Genomic DNA, 24,430 nt, shown 5'->3' with positions numbered 1-24,430 from the left:
AGAGTTGAAGTGTTTGATAGCTTCGTCTATGGGTAGATAATACAGTTGTGACCAGTTGTAGAGCTGTAGGTCTTGTAAGAAGTTTGGTAAGTTAAAGTGTTTTTGTTTCTTATTGTTTGAAGTATAGAGGTTTGGGGGTGGTGGGAGTTATATCTGAGTAGAAAGGTAGTTTGATGATCACTTAGTGAGTCAGGAAGGGTACCTGCTAAATATGAGCAAGGTATTTTGTTTAGTAGAATCCAATCTAAAAGGGATTCTCTATTACTGTTTCTGTCGATTCAAGTGGGTTCTTTGATTAGTTGAGAGAAGTTAAGTAAGTTGATATGATTAGTGGGAGTCTGGGAAGAGCATGTTAGCCAGTCAATATTAAAGTCCCCTAACAGAAAAGTTTCTTGTGGCATGGTTTGTGATAGCCATTGGAGTAGATTTTCCATGATGGGGATATTATTGCCTGGGGGGATATAGCCTGTAACTAAGTTGATAGTTTTGTTGTTACCTATTTTGAGCTTAGTTAGTAGTATTTCTGCCTTGTCCAGAGGGGGTAAAGTCAACTCAGTTTTAGCTATGTAAAATGTATTCTTTGGAATATCTTGATGAAGGATACTGTATCCAGGTGGTAGTAACTCTGTAGCCTTGGTGATTGGTTTTAGCCATGTTTCTGTTAAATTTATTATATCTGGGAGATATTGTGAGATTAGAGCATGAAGCTCGTGTATCTTTTTGTTGATGCTCCTGATGTTTAGATTTAGAATGAGTAAACTATTTGTTGGTCTGGTATTGATTTGGGTTAGTTTGGTAGGTTTAGTATTAGTAGTAAGATTGGTATCATAAGGGCCTGGGTTAGGGTGGATATCTCCATCATTTAATAGTTCATGTTTTTGTAGAGTTTTTACTATCTTTTGTAATATTATTATGTGTTTGTGTGTAATATTAGATTTGTGGTATTGATTGTTTTAAGAAGGGCATAAGTAGTGGCAGTGGTGTTGAATAGGGAGGGGCTTATTGTGAGGGAATATGTAGAAGGGATGGGAGAGATAATGGATGTGGATTTATGGGTGAAGGAAGAGCTATTTTGTAATGGGTAGTTGTAACAAGTAATATGGTAGATAAATGCTAGGAGGAGTAGTAGGGTTGTTTGCTGGAGGTAGATCTTCATTTTGATTGAAATTGGTTGATTGACAGGAATGAATTAGAGTGATGTAATTAAGTGTATGAGGGTAGTAAGGGTATGATAGGTTACAGGAAATGTAGATGGTGGGATGGATGTTCAGTGGTTGTAAGTTAATTGTGGGAGGGACAGGCCAGGTATAAGTGTAAATGATGTGGGGGTGGGTGGAATTTGGGGGTAGGGATGGTACGATCCCAGTTATTCTCACTACTGACAATGAGATGGGTTAACACCAATCTATAACCAAGTGGGATAGATTATTTTGAGCACAAAAAGGGAACTTGGCTAGGCTTAAAATGGCCTGCAAGGGCAGCTAGCTTAGTACTTACCTATGAACCTATGAATCAGTAAACCTTGATCACAAGCCACAACCCACAGCTTCCCAGAGACAAAAAAGGCAACATACAACAGCTGCCAGACACAGCTGCATCCACACACACCATATCAGGCTTAATCAAACAGCGGTTGAAGCTATGATACCTGCCATAATTGATATTAACTATGTTTAGACAGAATAATAATGACATTTCCACTAGCTGCCAGTCACGGCTGCATCTACGCACACCATCTCAAGATTGATCAAACAGCACTTGAAGCTGTGATACCTGCCATAATTGATATTAATTCTATTTAGACAAAATAATGATGACATTTGTACTAAGAGCTTGCTACTATTATTTAATCAGGATATACATAACATTTCTAAATCATACTTTAACTGAAGAAGGCACTGGTCTCCATGACAGCATTCTTTTTCAAAACACTCCACTGTTACTGCTATTATATAGGATGTTAATTTGTTACATTTGAGTCTGAACTCTGATGAATGGTACCTTGTTGAATTAATTAATTACTTAAATTATTATAAGTAAAAACAATGAAAAATGAACAAGATAAGTATTCATAGAGTTCAAGTAGGGGAATAGAAACTTCTATGTTTATATTATATGTTGCTTTGCTTGGATTATATATAATGTAAATAGTAACCCATCTTGACCTACCTTTGTTTGTGAAGAATTACTGGACTCTGAACATTCTGAATAAATCATTGCTGTTTCTCAATTGTTTAAGAAACCCTCCTTTTTAAAATAAAAACAGATGACAAGTGATGTATCATATCAGTTGATACTTTAAGAGATGTAGCTGTAAGAGTTATTTTTTTTGGGACAGCTATCTTGGATTCAATTTTTGTTTCTTCTTTCTAGAATCAGTCCAAGGATTTGTTTCTTTTATTCTTTTAAGAGTAGGGGGCCATCCATTCAATTTCTTCTATGCTGTTGTTTTTTGATAAATATAGTAGCTTCTTCTAAGTCATTAAAGTTTTTCATCTCATTTGCAAAAATTATTTTTATCTTGGCTGGAAAGGCCAGCTGTGCTTTAATGTTGTTTTGTTTCAACAGTTTTATTATTGGCCAGAACTTTTTCCTTTGTTCTAGTATTCTGGAAGAATAATCATTGTCAAACCTTATCAGGCTTTGATTGTATTTTAAGGGTGATATTCTCCAAGCAGATTTTAATATTAGTTCCTTGTCCAGAAATGAAAGAAATTTTATAACTATGAGTCTAAGTGGAGTATTTGTTGAGTTAGAAGCAAGTTTCCTCAGTGCTCTATGAGCCTTTTCAATTCCAAATGAAAGTCCCTCTTTCAAGTCTAAAAATTCAGGAATCCAGGTTGTTAAGAATGAAATGTCTTCTCCTTCAGTGTTTTCAGGCAAACCAAAGATCCTTATGCTGTTTCTCCTTTCCCTGTTTTCTAAGTCATCTATTTTCTTTCTTAAGCAACCATGTATTCTGTTTAAGCAGAAATGCTTTTGGGAATTCTTGTTCTTTGAGACTCCCCTCAATGTCATTTAGAGAAGTCTCTATATTTGTTATTTTTGTATGGTGTTGATGTAATAGTTCCTTAAGAGTATCAGTCTGTTTTTGAGAATTTAATTTGAGGTTTTCTAAGTCACTTTTAAAGCCATCCATCTTCAAAGATAGTTCCTGTAAGGTAGATGTCATCAATTGCAGTTCTTTTTTTAAATCAGCATCTGGATGAGAATTCCTTGAGCTTTTCATATTCAGTGACTCAATATATCTCCAAGTTACTTGACAGGAAAATGTTTGTATATCTCCACCAAAATTTATATTTATGTTTGTTCATAGTTTATCTATAGATTTCTGATGTTTTAAACTTGAAAATAATAAAATGTTGCTATATTATTATACTAGTTTATGGAGCTCTCAGAATTCAGTGCTCTCAGTTGGCCATCTATGCTTTGCCCCCTTGTGCTGCATTTTAATTAGATTATTGTGAAGACAGCAATTAATGGATCACTAATTTATTCTTTATCCACTCATAGCATTGAAAATTAAATAACTACTTTTCAGTGCATGAAGCCTAGGCCTGCAGGTAGGGACACACTTCCTATATCCATATAGCAGTGTTATATATCTAGTACTCTGTTATTGACACAGTTGCCTAACATACATACCTTAAACACATGCCTTAATTGGAGTGTAAAGGGTACAATACTCCAAGGTTGCATTTTCTTTTGACTTGTGACACACTGTTGTTGTTGGACTGTCCCTATATATATTGGTTGTAATAGCACATTGCTATTTGTCTGGCACTGGTCTTATGACATATTATTGGGTGGTTGGCCTTAGTGGACACACCACCGTAGACTGGAGTGCTGGGTGTATGATCATACAGCAGAATTTCCCATGGAACACAGGGAAATACCTCACTATTGATACTATCTCAGTTGGATCCACACACATTGTATGTTGTCACACTGTGTGGTATGATGTGTGAGCTAATGCTGGCCATTTTGCCCTTGCTGTATCTGCACACAGTGGACGTCCAGGTATCTGATCCTGTAACATGTTCCCTTTGTGTTGTGTTTCAGGAATAATGTACCATAGATGACACCCTCCCTTCTCGGATGCGGAGAATGAGATAATCTTGCAAAGAGTAAGGCAGCATCATGACATCCTGCTATTCAGGGGGACATATAATAAGGAAAAGCAGGATGAACTGTAGTCAGACCTTGTCCATGATGTTAATGCCATGGGCCGGCAGGGCAGGACATATATGTAGGTTCGACACCAGGCAACTGATATGATTAGTGTTGCATGTCAAAGGGCAGTGGATATAGCCAGAGATTGTTCTGTCACCAGTGGAGGACTGGCAGTGGAACAACAACTCTCAGCCACTGAGGAGTTCCTGGCATGCCTAGCCACACAAGACAGCTCCCAGACATCCATCACACCGTACATCATGGAGTTGGGTGCCACAGTTTCCACAGCTGAGAAGCATGTAGGTAAGCTTACTGTGATCAACACTATAATACTGTAGCAGTCAGTGTGCCAGGCTATAGATACATTTATGTGGGGGTCACATATTTGTTCTTTGGGGGGGTGTAACCTCAGGTATGCACTCATACTCAGATTGGGAGCAATACTAGTAGCACAGTAGCTATGGTAAATGTGAGATATATGGACATATTACTTTGTTATGCTGCAACATGCAGTGGTACTGACATTACCCCACCCTCAACTTTTTAAAGGTCCATCAGGTATTGCCTGACGCAATAGCCCTGCTCCAAGTATGACACTTTTAATTATAGTCTGGTATGGTTAAGGGCCAGAATAATGCCCTATGTATATGTAATTATGTGTGTAAAGAGCGTAGGATGTTTTTAAATGTCAGTCTAAAAGAGGTACCGAAGGGTTCTAGAGGGGGTAGTCACAAGAGTGTAGTTCAACAAATAGACACACTTTGGCAGTTACAGGTAAGAGCAGATAAGGCTCCTGGTTTAAATGAGGCAAGGAATCCAAAATGCAACAGGTTGAAGGCAAATACATTAAGCAGTGAAATATGTATTTCCATATAATTGTGAAGAGAGTTGTACTGGGTTTTATGTCTTGTTTTTTCAATTATAGTGTCATACTGAGTAAATGAAAGGTAAATATTACTGGTCATGCTTGACTTGATTTGCTTCAAGTGATGGTTATAAAGGTCCTGAGTTTAATTTGAATTGTGTTCAGAGGTAGTGCTTTGTGGACGAAGGTGGAGAAGGAAGCTGTTTGGCCGCTAATCTAGTATCGGTTCTTCATTGTTATGAGACTTGGATGCTTTTCGTGCACAGTAGTGCAGGTATTAATGTACTGCTTTTTTCATTCTTATTGCAGGTGACCGTGACCATGGGGGTTAGAGTCTGTCCCCTACACAACCTGATGTCAGTGTCTTCTCAGACACTGATGATGATGGTGACTATAGTGAGTCACAGGTGGGGATGTGGGAGGCTGAATCTGTCCCAGAGGAAGACATCACTCTTCTGCACCCATTGTCACTGCACACAGTCTATGCCTATACATACACCATCCCCGGAGGCCACAGATATTGGACAGTCAGAGGGTGGAGACACTGAACAGGAAAGTGTGGCAACAATGGCTCCAGTGAGTGGTGTAGACACTGGCCATAGCCAGACAGCTGGTGAGGTCCCACACAGGCGGATTGACAGGGATGCTTGTAGGAAGCCTGCTGTTCATCCACCACCTGCTGCAGTTATCAATTCACAAGTCATCCGGTGCATGTTTCAGGCCATCATGGAGGCACAGGCATGTTCTAAATGGAACACCAGGCATATGCTTAGGGTTATGGATGCTGAACAGTCTGATATCTGTGACAGCCTCCACTGCATTGGGGACACCCTGGATTATTTGACTGATGCAGTGGACAAAAGATGGGCTAAGACAGTGTCTTTCTTGGACTGCACATTGTCTGTGTTGGAACATGTGGTTGGAGTAGAGTGTTGGGCCCGTGGGTGTAGGTCAGCAACACAATCTGTTGAAAGTCCATGTGGCTGGACACACTCACACTCCTGTAGTGACAGTACATCCAGTGCTACAGAAGGGAGTGTACTGTCCACACCATGACATGGCAGGCCATGGGCACATGGTTTTGGGCAGTCCTGTGAGGGACACAGTCCCAGCAGATAGCAGTCACCATCAGGTAGTAGCACTGCTTCTGACCTTGGGTATGCAAGTGCCAGTGCAACTCCTAGCAGAGTCAGTTCCCATGTTTGGGGCCAGAGACATGAACTGTTAACTCTACTATGTATGGTCCAAAGCTGTCCAACAGACACATGTAGGGCTAGCACGGAGCTTGACTGTGTACATGCAGACATTCACACACCACTGTCAAATGCAGGTCATCTACAGACACATACACACACACAGCACCTCTCCATGGTCCATCTTACATTCTCTCCCTTGACTCACACACATGCTGTTTACCGTTTGAGCCAGCCTACACCTCTTGCATCCTCACACAACACCCTGTGCAAGTGATGATACCTGTGCCACATCCCTGTCATCCTTAACATCAATGCAGGGAAATGAAGCTATGAGCTGATGCACAGGGTAACTATATTGCTTAACATGTACTTCTATCATGCAGTGTTGGTTCACCATGACACTTGCAGTGGTTAATGAGAGATACTGTATGCCAGCATTTGTCACGCGTACATACGATACATTTGTGTACATTATGTGGTCCTTAGGTTGCATGTTGTTGAACTGGCTGAATAGTTACACAATGACAGGTGTGTCATGGGCCTGTTTATGTTTCTGTTACAGGAGTCTGTTGGGATAACCTATGGATACACAGCAGAAATAAAGCAGCACATGATGGCATGTCAGCACAGCGGACATATGTCGTCAGCAAGGTACAGCATTATAACTGTATGGCTCCATAAGTTCATACGTGTATAACAGGCTAACAAGAACAATGTTGGCATTCAGCATACACATACATTCCTAATCTGTGAGAAAGTCTGCTACCCTTCATTAGTGCCACCAGGGTTTTGATGAGGATGACGCATCTATATATATCCTGTGTCCAGTACCAACAGTTGCCCAGCAACAGTTATGATTGTTGTGTTCTGCATCCCAAAATGTAACCTGCACATGATGTGTGTTACAACAGATGTACACATGACATCCATGGGGGGGACTGTTTCATGTATGGAGTACTGCCTGTTTTACATACCTGTCTCACCAGAGTGTACTTTGCATACTACACTGATGTTGGTGTGTAGCACAGGTGACACATGTGTTAGTCCTGTCATGGATACATTGGAGGTACACAGTGGGAACTAACACCTCCCTGTATGGAGCCATACACATCCCCTCCGAAGCATTTTGGAGACTGACAACACATGTACGGTCCTGGCATGGACTCCATAGGACATGTTCTCTACAATGTGTATTGGTGTACCTTAGAACCTGTGTGGCTGCTACAGTTGTACAATATGCCTGTGTAGTAACATGGCAAGGGTGCCATTGCACACAAAGATAACTGTGATGACTGCCACATTCAAAATATCAGTGCCAGTCTGAGATGTATGTCCCAAACCTGTTGGTTTTGGTTGTACAACAGTGAATGCATCCACATCTATCCAACCAGTGACAGTCGAAGGCTACACTACCCTCTGTGTTCAATTTATATGTCCCATAGATCCATAACATGTTGTGAAATGCTGTAACAGTCTCACATAAACACATGGCTACATTGGGGCTAGCACTACTTCCAATCAGTATGTACAGGACACGCCATGTCACACATGTAGTGCAGGTTGGATGTATGTAGGTGTGCACACTTACCTATGTAATGCTACATTCTACAGATCACAGTAAGTGGTGCACACAACACACCTCATGTTTGCTAGTACTATCATTTTAAAACATATTATTCTTGATGTCATACACAGGTATTGTATTGGTTAGTCCTTTTGGGGACAATATCACCCACTACAAATAAAGCATTGCAAAACTCTACATCTCTCTAGGCTACTAAGGTACGCCATATGGATGTAAACATACACACACACTAAGTGGGCTAGAGTGAGATTAGAACTCCTACCCATCTAGTCTTATACACTGTAGCTGATAGTACTTTTCACATATGGGACGGCTTACATCTGATATTAGACTGTCAGCTGGTAGTCTTAAGGTGGCTGACATAATCAGGCCTTGTAGAAGATGGTAGTGTAGAAGCCAGCAGCAAGTTACAGGGCCAAAAGTGCATAACCATTGCAGGCAGATAGCCCATGAGTGCATGTCTGTTCATTTGCAGGAGGATACAGACACACAGTCATACACCAAGTGGGCTGGAGTGAGATTAGAAACTCTACCTATCTAGTCTTATACACTACAGATCACAATACTTATTTCATGTGCCCAGCTTATTGATATTGCACTGTCAAATGGTAATCTTAAGGTAGCTGACATCATCAGGACTTGTAGAAGAGGGCAGTGTGGAAGCCAGCAGCAAGTTACAGAGCCACAAACTGCATAACCATTGCAGGTGGATAACCCATGAGGGTATGAATGTTAATTTGCAGGAGGATATATATATACACACACACTGACACAGTCATGTAGCAGGTGGGCTGGAGTGAGATTAGAACTCCTACCTATCTAGTCATACACCACAGATCACAATACTTATCACATGCACCACAGGGTAAGTCTGTTGTATGTGTGATTGCAGGCACTGTACTTCTGCAATACACAAACTAGGCCTGTGTTGACCAGCATCTTTGCCCTGCAGTGTGATATTGCTTCATACTGTTATCTGCATCTAGCATCCTAACAGTGGGGTCACTGTAATTATCCTATCTATATGTGTACAGTTACCAGTATGGCCATATGTGGCTGCTTGCAGTTACATAGGCATACCTGTGGGCAAGGACAAGTTGCCTATCCATACATGCATTGACAACATTATATATTACAGCACCTACTCACCTGTGTCTGTCTATGTGGTGACATTCAGCAGGCACAGGGGTCTGTGGGTAAGTGGAATTTGGACTGTTGCACCCTTAGCTTGGACACTTAGAGGAACAGTATGGCTGTGTGATAGTGAAGATTTACTCACCATTATTAGGGTATGTCGGACAATACAGACTTCCACACACATATTTATGTATATAACAGGGATGTATATATAACTGTAGCTGCATGTGTGTATGATATGCATCTGAGTTATGTAGATATGTGAGGGGTGTATGTATCATCTTAATATATATAGCTCTATAAATATATATATATATATATATATATATATATATATATATATATATATATATATATATATATATATATACATATATATATATATCAGTACATATTTGACACTACATAGCGATAGATATACTATGCATGTGAGAGAGATAGTGACAGATGGATATGCATGCATATATCTGTATGTATAGAAATGTATACATAACAGGTCATTTTGATGAAGGGGCAACAGGATTGCACTCATTTTAACTAAGTGTATGGGCATGCCCAGTGGTACTGTTAGTACTTATAAGGTGACTCCAGTCCACACCTACCTGTGCTCCAGTCTGGGATTTTGTATGTTACAGACATTAACATCTGCCCCTGTTTCTGCAGTACTGCACTTCAATCAAACTGTCCACAGCATTCCCCAGCTGTGTGCTGTACATAATCTGTGAATGTGGTTGGTAATGTTACACCAACAGACTGACAGTCTGCATACCTCTCAACTGTCCTGATTTCCACAGAATGTCCAGAGTTTTGCCTCATATCTTTGGTCTGTCCCTCATACATTTGTGGTCTTCTGGTGAATTATTGAATATTGACATCACTACACTACTTACAGAATAACATTTGTGTTTCAGACGTTATATCCTTCACAACATATGTAATAATGCAACACCTTTATTTCCAGTGACTTTCTAAGTTTATGGGGACAATATTTGAAATCTGACCTTATGTTTGAGCCTCTGTCCCCCCAGTCTTACTGGCTTTGTCCAGATTTCTTGCAGTTAAGTATGACAGCCTGTGAAAACACCAACATAGTACTACCTCACATACAAAAGTTGTGAGTAATTCCAGATTACAACCATCAACACCATCACCCATGCTAGCTTCCCTGGTCCACTGAGCCACTCAGGTCACCAGACAGTGAGGAGTAAGCATAAATCTGTACATTGTTATCCTGCGTGAGGAGAGACATACAATGATGTGAGCAATATCTATGTTACAGCCCTGAGATTGTCTAGTCCACTGATATACCATAGGTGATTTTCTGTTAAAGCAGTTGTATGGGTACACTGCTGTGTTGGGGGTGGGGGAACAAAAGCACATGATCTGATGGGATACACAGTAGTCTAAACATCATGTGAGCCCACTGTTTAACATCTCCCTTGACTGATGTAGTGAATATTCCAACCATGAGGCCGAGTGAATATTAAGGAACACATACCATTGGACTGTGTATCAGTAGTCCCATGTAGATGTTACATCTGTCCAATTAGCCCACTATATTTCCTTGTATAACAGCAGCAGATCTATACATTATGCTATATTATAGTAATCCTTACAATAATCTTTCCAATTTTCCTGTTGTATTCAATTTATTCCCTTTTTCAGTTGTATTCTATATGCTATAAGGCTATTCAACTGTATTCTATATGCATTAAGACTACTCAAATGCTTTTAAATGAACTTTCTAAATCAATAAGTAACCTCCGTGCTATCTTTACTGGAAATGTTTAAATATTTCACATTGAACGTTGACAAAGAAATTTCTATCTAATATGTGCTATCTATGCCAGAATTGCACAAATGTTTGAAAATTGATTTTCATATATTTTCCTATCTAATATGTAAATTTATATTCATCTGTAATGAATGTTATGCATGAAAGCCTCCGGCTTATTATACATTTTTAATACTGCATATTTTCAAGAATATGTAACCTTTGTTGCCATGAATATAACTACTTGTTGAGCTTTTCTCCCCAGGCCTCCACTGAAAAGGGGTTGCTCTGACCCAGTGGACTCTCCCGGTCAACAAATTCAAATAAATAAGTCTGTAGCTTAGAGACTTACCTTGTGAATGCAGCAGTTGAGAGACCTGTAGTTCATGGCTGATTCTGTGTGATACAAGCAGTACACAATCAATGCATGGATAGGTACAGATTGTATGGGTTGCCTGGCATCAACACATTTACTATATGTATGTGAGTAGGAGTAAGGTGTCAGTCCCTAGGGCCCTAAGGTTGTCAGTGAATGTACTATGCGTTGTCTTTTAGCCAATGTCAGGGTGTACTAGGCATGCCTACGTCTGCCTACAGGGACATCATCGGGGGGGGCTCCTCCTCTGAGTGCTCTTCTGAGTGTGGCTGTGGTGACCTAGGCACTGGTGGAGGGCTGTGTATCCCTTCCCTTTGCTGATCTTGCTGTAGCTGTTTTCACAGGATCATATTCCGTAGCATGGCACATACTGTGAACATATGTGTATGTGTGGCTGGAGAGTACTGCAGAGCTCCACCAGATATATCAAGACACCAGAACCGTGACTTCAGCAGCCCAAACACATGCTAGTTTGTGTGTGTGCCTCATTATGGCATCCTTCCTTGGGTGTGTGTGCATTTTTGATGGGTGCCATCATCCACAGCTCCATGGTGTAGCCAGCAACCCCCAGTAAATGGCCATGTGGGATGTCCCCCCTAGCAAACATCTGGTACAGCTGTGATGCATGCCAGCTATGGGAATCATGATAACTGCCAGGGCTGTCAGCACACACATTCATGCACATGACCTAGCAGTTGATGGAGTGGTACTCCCTTGCGGTTGATGTAGATTCTACCCTGTTCACTGGGTGGTGCCTTGATGTGCACTTGATTGCAGTCTATGGCACCCAGTCCCTCAGGGTAGTGTGCTACATGGTAGAAGTGTTGCATATTGCTGGCTGTCACCCCAGGGGTGAGGGGAAAATATTTGTGCTCACTGGCATGTGGTAGCATGGCATCCAGGAAATGGCAGAGGACCCTAGATACTGATGCTTGTGAGACCCCCATCATGTCCCCAGTTGGTCTTTGGAAGGTACCTGTGGCTATTATCCTAAGGGCTACACATACCTTTGTTTCCACTGGGATGGGTTCCCCTCTGTTGGCTCTGGGTCTGAGTTGAGGGCAGCAGAGCTCAGTGAATTCTTGTAGTATGCCCCTGTCTACCCTGTAGTGCTCTACAATCTCCAGCTCATGTAGCTCCTGGAAGGTACCCTGGGCCTGAACACTCTTCTCCTTCTCTGCCTAGGCATATTATCAGAAGCAGCAGTATTGACTCTAGCACATACAGATGTAGCAGATCTGCAGCAGTCCCTAGCATTCTTTCACTTAAAATTCCCAAGTCTGTACTCTGTTGGTGCATACTATGGGTGAAAAAAATCAGACTGTAGGGTGTATGTACTGCATGTGCTAACTATAATTGGCAGCCTATGATGCATTCCACCTGCCTAGTATATAATTAACATCATTTACTGGCCCTAGTTTAAGTTAAAGAAGGGTCACAACTAATTAATACATCATTGCTTTTTAGATACTCTCAGCAATGAGGCGCACCACGTGTTTGCACAGGTAAACAAAGCTTAGCAATCACTGGACACACCCCCCAAAGTTTCAAGGCTCAGCACAGTGGCACGCCACACAAACACACTGAAACATACACCCCGTAGGTAGACATAGCTTAGAAGTCAGTGGACACCCCTAAACTTTCCACACTCAGCACAGCAGCTCACCATGCAAATAGGTGCAGCTAAGCTCCAATCAGCTTAGCAGGTCTTCGACACACCCTCTCCTGATGTCAGCTACCTCCTCTGTGAACAGGAACATGGTTCTCTACCTACATGGAGGGGATATGCGGACACAAGTACCCCATTTTGCTATTCAGTAACTCCACCTCATTTCATAGGGATCCATGCTCACAACCTGAATACTAGACACTTCCAAGCCCTACCATGTTAGCAACAGCACCAATGTACCATTATAGATCCTCCACACAGAGTCCAATATCGATTTGTTTTTTCCACTTTTTTTTTTTAATAAGGCATGTTTGTGCACTGCGCAAACATGCTCAGATTATTAAAAAAAAATTTATATCAACATATTTTCCTGTAACGTTTGTGGCACACAGAGGATAGTTTCACTCATTTCTGTCTGTGCTATGCCATTTCTGTCCATCTGTCTACATTTTTACTGCCCCTTTTGGCTGTCTGCATTCCTATGTACAGAATTTTTCCATGTACACTACAGACACTGACACAAGCTCTGCAGGACTGCCTGTCTGCTTGCTGGATCACTCTGCTTGCCTCATTTGCATGAGATTCACCTCTGTATGATGTGATTTGCATGCCATGTAACTTCCCGTGATTGCACATGCATCCACTCCGCCCAGCAGTGCTTACTGGATCACAAACCTGCTTACTTTCATGTATGCATTGTGCCACGATGCCTACATGGTAAAAAATACCATGTAGGTTTTATTAATTCCACCCATTGTCTATTTGAGATTTAATTTTTGACACTGAACTCTCAAACTCAAATTTCACTACTCTTTTAATTTTTTTCATTCTGTACATTAATTGCTTTTTATCATGAATTCAACCATTTGTATATATTTTTTTCATTTTGTTAATGAAAATAACATACACTATTTGGCACTTTTCAGTCCTGAAGTGTCTTGTTTGTTACTTTATTTCACCTCCTGAACTCTGTTTTAATCCATTCTTCTGCTGATATTTACTGTTTCTGTCTCATACCTCTCAACTTCTTAGCACAAGAAATCTGGACAATGGCAAAAATAATGGGGGTACAATGGCCCAAAAATAGGAACAAATTTTAAATATTGCTCTTATAAACTTAGAACGTTGCTAGACCAATATACTTTACATTGGCATGCATTTTCATGAAGGATATCAATTCTGAAACTCAAATGCCCATGATTACTCAGTGACTTCAATCTTGAATTATATATCAGAAAACTATAAATTTTATGAGGAACCAACCAAAAATATAACGTAAAAATCTGGGCATTGTGCAAAAATCTGGACAGCTCAGAGGTATACTCTATCTTATGCTTTTATTCTTCTTCTTTATATCTGCTTTCTCTAGCTTTAGTCTGTGGGTTCTTTCCTACTAACCTGACATATCTGTTTAGAATTGCAGCTGTTTCCTGTTACACTCTTAAGCCCAGTTTACTAGGTCTGGCCAATGGAGGCTCTCTCTTTTCATGAACCCGGACCAGTTGTTCCAGCTTGAACTAGTTGTTTCAGTCCATCTGCTCTGTGGGGTCTTTGCCTTACTAGGATTATTATTAATACCTATCAGTGCTTTCATTTGATTCTGAGTTACAAAGTGATTCCGGTTCACAAATTCTACTCACTTACTCACAATGACCTTTCTTGGCTGTGAAACTATTTAGTTATTAACAAACCATTTTTATTCAACCAGTTTTATAGTTTCATAGGTGGTTCTAGGCTATTAGCCCTAAAGCCATTATAAGCTTACCCCAAAAATTACCAAAATATTGCTGACACAATATCTATATGATTCACCCTTATGGCTTATTTCTGTGTACCAGCATACTATCTCTCTCCATCCCTTACAGTCACACATTCTTGTTTTTGTTGTCTTGATCAATTAATTTTCATTTTTTTATTCTAGTCTTATCTTATATATTTCAGTCAGACTATTTTCATCTGTCCAATTTCATTATGACTGTTCAGGCTCCATTCATTCCTATGACAAAGATGCTCTATTGATTTTCCAGCCATTTAGTTAAGATTGACTGCCAGTGCCCTTCTTCCACTCTTCCAGGCATCTATACAGACATATAGGTGGCTGGTAGAAGCAGGCCTTTGTGGTTGCTACTGAGTGCATTTTTGGTGGGCCGAGGGGGCTGTCAGCCATAGCCTCTCACCCTGGAATAAAATATCCAAGAGAGCCCTGTCCTTCCTTCCATTCTTTTTGATAGTTTTTAGAATTCTGCTTCACCAGATGTGACAAAATGTTTGGGATCTATCCTGTGTCCCTCATTAGGGGACTTATGTCTATGCACAAAAAAAGATGATATTATTTCAGACTTGTTGCTTGATATTGACCTTGTATTTAATACAGAAATCCTGTCTTGATGATAACTTTTGTGTATTCCACCAGGGGTCTCTGTCATTTAGTGTCCTACATAGAACAGATTCAGGGGTGAGGTTGCTATCTCCTTTAGTTCTGGGCAAGGACTATATTTGGCTCAGGTAGCAACTAGGATGACCTTCTGAACACCTCTTGGAGCAAACAGTAGGTTTTTCTCACAATCTAACACTTGGTTGATTGTTTTGGGGCATTCCAACAAATGTTTACAGACTTTCTCAATAAATGTATTCCTTCTCAACAGAAACTTTTTGTTTTTCATAAATTTAATATCTGGGACAACTATAAGCCAGTGACTCTTGCCAAAGAGATAACTCATGTCATGAATGGTTTTGGTTTTGCTTAGGTTATTAACTCAGGAATGCACAAATGTAGGCATACATTAGACTTGATCTTCTTAATGGATGTGAAGACCTCTGACTTCACTTCATCTAGTCACTTCATCTGATCTCTTCCTTAAACTTATTTGGCTGATCTTGAACTGACAGAATTCCAGCCATCTGATTATGCCACCTATTAACTTTTTTCATCCATGCTCTTTAAGTTCCTTCTAAGGATGGTACTGACACTCTCAATGCCCTGATAGGAGACCATAACAAACTCCTATCCTTGGCTTATGATAGGTTAGTCCCAAGTCATATATGTCCTGTCTCTCTTAAGAAATAGGACCCTTGGTTTGACCAAGAGCTATACTCTCAGAGACAAGGACAAAGCTTGGAGTGTCATTGCAGTTGTGCACATCTGAGGAGTTGCTGACATGGCCTGAATGGGGATCCATATCAGATCCATGACAGAACACTTACCCAAAGACCAGATCACTGAGACCACATCGCCGACACAACACATCACCGACAAAGGTAAGTATAACTACTGCAGAACAGAATGTATTCCCTTTTCTGCAATAAAATAAAAACACAAAAAGAAATATGTATAGCAGGGGGGCAAGCCCCCCCTGCACCCCCACACCCCCCTACTTAAATATACCAGCTCCGAGATCACACCACATTGCAGAAACGGGAATACATCCCGTTCCGCACTACTTATGCTTACCATTGTCAGAGATCTGCTCTGTCGATGAGGTGGTCTCGGTGATCTGGTCTTCGGGTAAGTGTTCTTTCATGGAACTGACAGGCTCCCCCTGAATAGGCATTATGCAATATATCACGAGATACAGCACCTTACCTGTCCAGAATAATCTCCATTCTGACTAATATACCACACATGATTAAAATGAGCTCCTAACTTTGATTCTAGGCATATCTAAATATGACTTCCAGGCTGGACCCATGCCCTTCCAGCATGCCAGACTGGATATGGTGTGTCCAATAACTTATCAGATACTGGTGTCCTTGCTAAAGTCTAGTGTTTTTCCTATTGCCTTAAAGGGGGTCCTTGTTACCGCAATCTTCAAGAAACCATCATTGGACTCTAATGCTACTGGTAATTTCTTTGTAATCTCTAAATGTTCTTTTCTAGGTAAAGTTTTTGAGGACGTTGATAATGTACAGCTAGAAGTAAAAAAAGGGCTCATCAAACTTTATCAGTATGGGTTTTGCTCTTGCCACAGTACTGAGGTGCTGTTCTTGAGTAGTAAATCATCTCCTGATAGCCATAAATACTGTTTACTGTGTTTTCATACTGCTGAATATTTCTGAGGCATTTGATACTATCCTGCTGTGATCTCTTCTCCAAACTCCTCAATGGTTTACATCTTACTACACTGATCATTCCTAGTGGATGTCCAATAGAATGTGGAGCACCACAGGTCTCAGTCCTAGGAGCATTACATTTTACAGTGTTCATGATCACTCTGGGAAGCTGATTAACAGGAGAAATTGAGCATATTACTGTACTATGCTGATTACACCCAGTTGTAGCACTCCTTCCCTCAGGATGTAATGTGGAATGTATATTCCACTGCTGATGAATAGAAATTCATACACAAATGGTTTATAAATAACTGTCTGAAGCTAAATGCATCCAAAACTGAGGTCATGGCAGTTCAGACTATCTTGAGTAATTCTGTGGCAATATCATTCTCTCCATACAGCTCCTATAGAGGCAATAAGCTAGGATTTATGAATAAAGTCTATTAGGTGTAATCCTGGGCAACCAGTTGGCATTGAAGGACTGGGTTAAAGCTGTTGTGAAATCACCATGCTTCTATTTATGAAACATCTCATGCACTTTATCAGTCTAACTGATTTCCTGACACCTGCTTATGCACTGGTCTGCTCCTACCTTGACCACTGTAATGTCCACTGCCTGGACTTTCTGACACTGAGACAGACCAAGTACAGGAAAAACTCCACTGCCAGGCTTCTTACTGGTACTGCCATATTACCACCACATGACAGCTATTCTGCAGAGTTTTCATTGGCTCCCAGTCCACATTTGTATTATCTTCATTGAAGTTTAATTGTCTATAAACAACCTGTGTCATGCTTAGCTGAAGGAGCTCATAATACTGAATTTTCCTCCCCATGCTTTAAACTCTGTCAATCAGAGGCTGCTGGAGAGTCCATAGGTGCAACTTAGAAACCATAAGCTAGTGTCCCTTTGCATATTAGGCCCAACACTTGTAGAAACTATTCCCGTGGTGCCTGAGGGTGTGTCCGTCATTGTCTTGTTTCTGCAGATATATGAAGACTTTTCTATTCAGTCTTGCTTTTGTTCAGGTGGGATCTGATCTGTTCTGGATGCTCCTGTAGTCTGCTGTTTTTTATTCATTCAATTGCTTGTTTGTGTGTGTGTGTGTGTGTGTGTGTGTGTGTGTGTGTGTGTGTGTGTGTGTGTGTGTGTGTGTGTGTGTGTGTGTGTGTGTGTGTGTGTGTGTGTGTGTGTGTGTGTGTGTGTGTGTGTGTGTGTGTGTGTGTGTGTGTGTGTGTGTGTGTGTGTGTGTTTGTGTGTGTGTATGTTTTGTATTATTTTCACATAAGTCTTTGCTGCCTTCATTTTGTCTGCATCAGTGCACCATGAAATTCTTTCATCTTTAACTACAAAAGTTGAATTTATACTAATAAACTGCCCCCTTTCCTCACTATAATTATTCTCCATGTTCTAGCTTAAGAGTCCTTGGTTTACCACATTAATTTAACTATTTTATTTTATACAGTTTTCTAGTCTTTTGTTCTCACAGGTCACTGGCAAAACATGATTTGCCCATGTTGTTGATACAAGTTAGTTTTACTAGTTATTTTAATTGTTTTTATTAAGTCCGATTGATTATGCTATGCATTTTATATGTGTTTTGCACTGTTCATAGTGGTATGATAAAAGAATCTAATAAGGTTGTGGTTCACATTGAAGGCTTTATTAATTGCTATGTTTTAGTGTTTTTGGAAACAAAAATCTAAGAAATTACAATTAAGAGTAATGGTCACATGGATGGATTTTATTCTTCAGTAGAAATGTTGAGATGTTTTTTAAACTCATTTGAAGGTTTTGTAAGATGCACTACTGGATGTACTTAACTCTGAATTTCAAATGAATTTATTCTGACTATTTAGTATGAAGATAACTGATTATTAATAAACCAAGTTTATATTGGTGTGGTGTTTGGGAATGTTTTTCTGTTTTAGGTATAAAAAGGAATGTTGAAAAATACAAATAGCTGGATTGCAAAACACTCCCCAACAGGACACATATCCACTGAATTACAATCTCACTATAGTACATAATACGACCAGATGAGCACTTAATCACAGATTCACGGGTTAATTGGCTAGTACTAGGCTGTCTGCCTTTGTGGGCCATTTTAAGTCTAGCCAAATTCTCAACTTATGCTATGTTTTGAGTACCATTGCCACTTCATGGATTATATTCATAGTGATACTAACTGGGATGGTAGTACAGATATTTATAAGTGTCCAAACATGGCATATTTCATTTAGTAGCTGCCTCTATCTATTAGTAGAGTAGGGGAGATCCTGTGGTAAATTTACTATTTCCCATCCATAGATCCAAGTTACACTAAAATATGAATATAGATCAGCTTTGTTTTATGTGGACGGGGGAGTCTGTTCCATAGCAATTATACTTCTTGCAAGATATACCTGTCTCTTGTAACCATTCTGTTGTTGTTGCAGAAGAGGTTAAGATCCCTGGGCTGAATATGTCTAGTGCTGTTGGATTTATTGATGTGCAGTAGGTCCAATAGGGCTGGATCAGAGGATGCTTTGTCTGCCAGACACAGGTCACCTCTTAGCAATCTGTAAGAGACCGAGAATAGCAAGTGGAATTTGAAATGGTCCATGTACATTAAACTGTTTAAGGCAAGCATCCTTTCTGTAATGCATCTCTGTGGGCATAACAGCTGTTGCATATGTCTGGACAGATACAAACAAAACAGGGCATTATACTCAATGTTTGGCCTTATGAGGGCTGAATAGAGGAGGGCAGTGACTTATCTGGACCATGAAGCAATCCCTTTGTCAATAAGCTGTGCAATCTAGAACAACTTCATCACCACAGTAGACACATGTGGTGGAAAGTTAGGTTGCTACCAAATGAAGTTCCAAAATCATGAATGACTGAATCAACCCATTGGGGGTATATACTCAATGTTGTAGTTCCCAGAGGGAGTAGACTTACCAAAGGATACTGTAATGCATTTTTTTTGGCATTTGACTTTAGTCCATAATACTGGCACCAGTTTTGTGTTTGGGACAATCTTTCCTGCAAAATGGCTAAGTCTTTTGTGCATTCAATAACTGCAGCCAACCTGCAGTAATCTGCAAACTTAGTCAACCAGAGCCCTTTAGTATTGTCTTTAACTCGGTCCTAGATCCAAGCTGGGGGGGGGGGGGTTCACAGGTGACTGGTCTTTTTGTGAAGGTAACTTCCCCTATTTCTTTTGTTCTTTTTGTGAGTCCGTTGATCATCCAGTAGGTGACAGGGGGTTATGCCTTTTCTACTGTACCCAAGTGGGGGATGGGGTTATTCCTTTTCTACTGTACCCAAGCGGGGGATTGTGTGAACAGCCTTGGCCAAGAGAAGGTAGGCGGTGTGAACTGTTTTACCTTCATCCATTGCCTTGGTGACTCTTTCACAGAAGTCCACCAGGTTGAGTAAACATGACCTGCCTTTAACAAATCCAAGCTGATATGGATCCAGTGTTTGGACATTCCCTAAGTCTTTATTGAACAACTCCATGATTATCCTTTCCATGGCTTTACAAATGAGACTAGTCAGAATTATGGGATGTAATTGCTCAGATCAGTGGAGGGTCCTCCCTTGAACAGAGGGATGAGTATTACTGTTCTCCACTCTCTTTGTAAAAAGCTTGTGTTGAGACTGATGTTAAACAGTGTCATTACGAGCTTAGCTAGATTATGCTTCATGCATCCAGCGATATTGTCAGGACACATTTATGCAGTTTTTTAGCCTTTGGAAGAGCTTTTAGGACCTAGTCATGTGTGATAGCTGGATGGGTATCAGTTTCAGGGATTTCTTGTGGGACAGACAGGAGGGAGACAGGGATATAATTTGAGCTATATTTATCATCAAATAAGTTAGCTATATCTTCAGATTTCATGAAGGTTGTATTGTTGAAAATCAGCTCAGTGAATTGCTACATTGTGCGTCTGACATTCTGAACATAACTAAAAAAAGCCCTGTAGTTATATTTGGTTTGGCTGGCTATCTTCAACTCAAGCATGACTTTGCTGGATTTAAATAATCCTCTGAGTTGTTTTTTAATTTAAATGACAAGAGGTATTTTATTTTGGGAATTGCAGTTCTTACTTTTGGCCAATATTTTCTTCCTGTTTTTGTATTGCTTTTGATATTATAATGCCACTATGGGGGGGGGGGGGTTATGGTGTTTGCCCTGTGCATATTTCTGCAGGAGACAGCTGCATTTATCCAGCTGTTTGCATGCTGTTACAGTTCAGTGGTGTACAATCCAGCATAAGCAACAGATGTTTTAGGGATTTGTGAGGATCTGAAACTTGCCAAAGTATCACTTAGGAGCAGGTAGTTTGTCACAGAGAAGTTTTTAAAGGTACCATGGGTAGAGGGCTCCTCTGGTTTCAATTTTATTTCTAATGATACAGGTTTATGGTCAGACCTAACAAGGGATGATGACACACAAGGGATGGCACAGGATGTCCCCATAGTGGTGATGACAAGGGAAATATATTGTTTCCTCTAATGGGTAGTCTGAATAATTGTTCCAGGAATCTTCATGCTTGTACATTAGTGGTGGTATGTTTCCCAGTCAACAGACAGGTAGCTGAAATCACCTAGGGAAATTATATTGGGATTATTACTGAGAGACTCCAGCTCTTGTAGATTTGTGTTGTTGCTTTCTTAGGTTATAGAGGGGCTTCTATAGATGGCTAATATGTGATATGGTACCTTCCTGGTAGTGATTTTGGCATGAAGAGGCTCTAGTGCATTATACTGCTTAACTAGCCTTAGTGGGTCTCTGTTGGATGAAGATTGAGACACCTCCACCTTTCTTCCCCTCCTGAACAGTGGCTGGTCTAAAGGTGTTGAAGACATTATAACCCTGCACAGTACTTTTGCCTGTTTTAAACCATGTCTCAGGTACCACACAGAAGTCTCCATCTTCCAGGATGAGAAGAACTTTAAGGAAGTGGACTTTCTTATTTAAGATCCTAGCATTGATCAACGCACCTCCATGTTTTCTTTTGCTTGTTTCATTATGTTGGCATGTTTAACCAGCTGGCATTGGGTGGAGAAAGTGTTTGCCAATATACCAAAACCTAGAGGGGACAGGTGTAGACCCATCCCCGGTGACGCAGTGAGGTCTGCTGAACATATCCTCCCAGGCTAACAGATATTGGATCCCTTTGGAATGACATTAAAAAATAAGCCAATTATTAAAATTAATAATTTTCTGCTCATACTGTGGCATTATTCTTGGCTTAGGTAGAATATTGCTCAGTGCTAGGCTCATACTGTCTCCCAAGGATTTACATCTCAAGTCATTGACCACTACATGTACTGAGGGGATACACATCCCACAGTTGTTGCAGGGGAATTCAGGAAGAAAAATGCATGAATACACTTAACCAATAAAAAACAGAAAACCCAAAAGCCTCAAAGTACTCTATATGGTATGACATTTGTTAGTCTGAAATGTATAACAGCAGATGGTAATGTACATGTGTTACCTGTGATAGGCCACCTAAACTATATATGTATATCATATGACTGATCTGTTCAGGCCACTAAAATAGTAATAGTACTGTTCTGTGAAAGTGCCAGATATAAACCACATACAATGTTATATGATCCACAAAATAAATGAAATACTGTACTGCCTATCAATGCCCATGTGGAGTTTCATAATACTGGACTGCCTGTCTATACCTACATGCAGCTCCATGCAGCACATCTGCACTGGCATCATACATATATCCATACTAAAACTACAGTGAAAGTACACCACAATACAAGTACTATAAGGCAAAAAAGGTGTAAGGCAAAACAAATGGCACTATGCAACTATTGCAAAAAGTCCATTTATTGAGGTAAAAACACAAAACGTAAGCGCTTTCACAGTGTATCCCACTGCTTCTTCAGACGTATTAACATTAACATCACGGGCTACCATTTAAATGCACCAATTAAAGCAGATATCCAATTGAAAAGTCTCAAACTAATAAGTATTTTCTTAAAGGCATATATAAAAACATACATATAGAAAATATTATATATATATATATATATATATATGAGTATATAAAAAGCATTCTATAGCTAAATGTCATATAAATGTGTGTATATAAAAACATACAAATAACATAAACGGTACTAAACCTAATAGATCCTTTAGATATGACGAACTATGAAACATATAATAAAGTATATTAAAAATAATAAGAAACTGAATGTTTACAAGAGCTCTTAGGTAAGAGAAGGTGTGCCACTGTCTAAACTGTATTGGTATACCCACCACACTGAAACATATTCCACACACACATACAGATATATACTGGGAGAAAAAGATGAAGAAGAGGGGCTGAGCAGGATCTGATACTTTTCTGATGACCATATATCTACTCCACTGGGCCATTAAATAACTGGTGGTGTTGTTTGGCACTTGCACTCCTGAATTTCAAGTCATCTTCATAAAGTTCCAATGATTTTGGCACTGCCCCTCTAAGTATGAGATTCCAGAATCCCTGGATAACTGGTACCCAATACGCTCACAGTTGTTTGCCAAGGAAAAACATCACTTACAATGGCAACTGCCCAGGCATTATTTCACGATATGTTGGCATGCACCCACACAAATATCCTAACTTCTTGTATTCATCATATTGAGGTTTGGACCCATTTTGCCTCAGCCACCTTAAATCAAAATGTGGTGAGTTGTCAAAGACATGCAGAGATGTGGACATAGGATAACTATTTGCCATCTTAGCTGCAGTCACCACTGCATCACTTTTACCATTGCTGAGGTATGCCTTCCCAATACATCTGTGTCCAACTTGGTATAATTTCTGTGGGTGTTGCCAGTGTTAGCACCAGGAAATTCTAATCACATCATGATATAATGCTTCATTTACCAGTGTTTTCTTATGCAATACAACACGTTCATCATAGTCATTGTCTGCAAGTATTTAGTGATGTAATTCATAAAACATGTGTCAAACTGAAGTTCATTTGGTATATGCATGTCCCACAGAGTATATAAAGTTAATTTACATTGTGGTGTGCAGCTTTTTTTAATTTAATGCAACTACTTGAATGTAGAAAAAACATTCAATAGGTACCCATGTTGAATATGCTGGTATCCCTGACATAAGTACCATTTGCCATAATATCTGCAGAGCTGCATGTGTACGACAATGCTTACTATCTTTTCTTTTGTATTTTCCCTGTCACTGCTTTTGTTATAGAAACTGGATTTTCACTACAATGGTAGTATATGTGGGTTACAAAATTACCCAAGAGGCATCATATACTACAGTATTTAGTTGTAGTCCTACTAAGCCTTCATTACTGTACTCAGCATTATAGTACGCATATTCCTGTTGCTGTGTTCTACATGTTTGTCTCTAATGGCTGGTAGGAAGTGTAAAATGCACTGTAATTCACAGGAAAAGCAAAGTGCTTCTCCATGTCATGAGGAGACATGGGTCTTTTCTCATTGGCTGTGACAGAAACCACAAGAAAAGACAGATGCACAGGGCTGAGGAAACTGTAGATTTTAAATGCTATATATACCCTAACCTAGATGACTTTGGAATGCAAAGGAAAGTAAATGACATGAAAGA

This window comes from Protopterus annectens, chromosome 2.part0 (genome assembly GCF_019279795.1).
Source record: "Protopterus annectens isolate FY-2018-M chromosome 2.part0, PAN1.0, whole genome shotgun sequence".
In the NCBI taxonomy this organism is placed as follows: Eukaryota; Metazoa; Chordata; order Ceratodontiformes; family Protopteridae; genus Protopterus; species Protopterus annectens.
The sequence above is the reverse complement of the archived record's forward strand: the minus strand, read 5'-3'. Positions refer to the sequence as shown.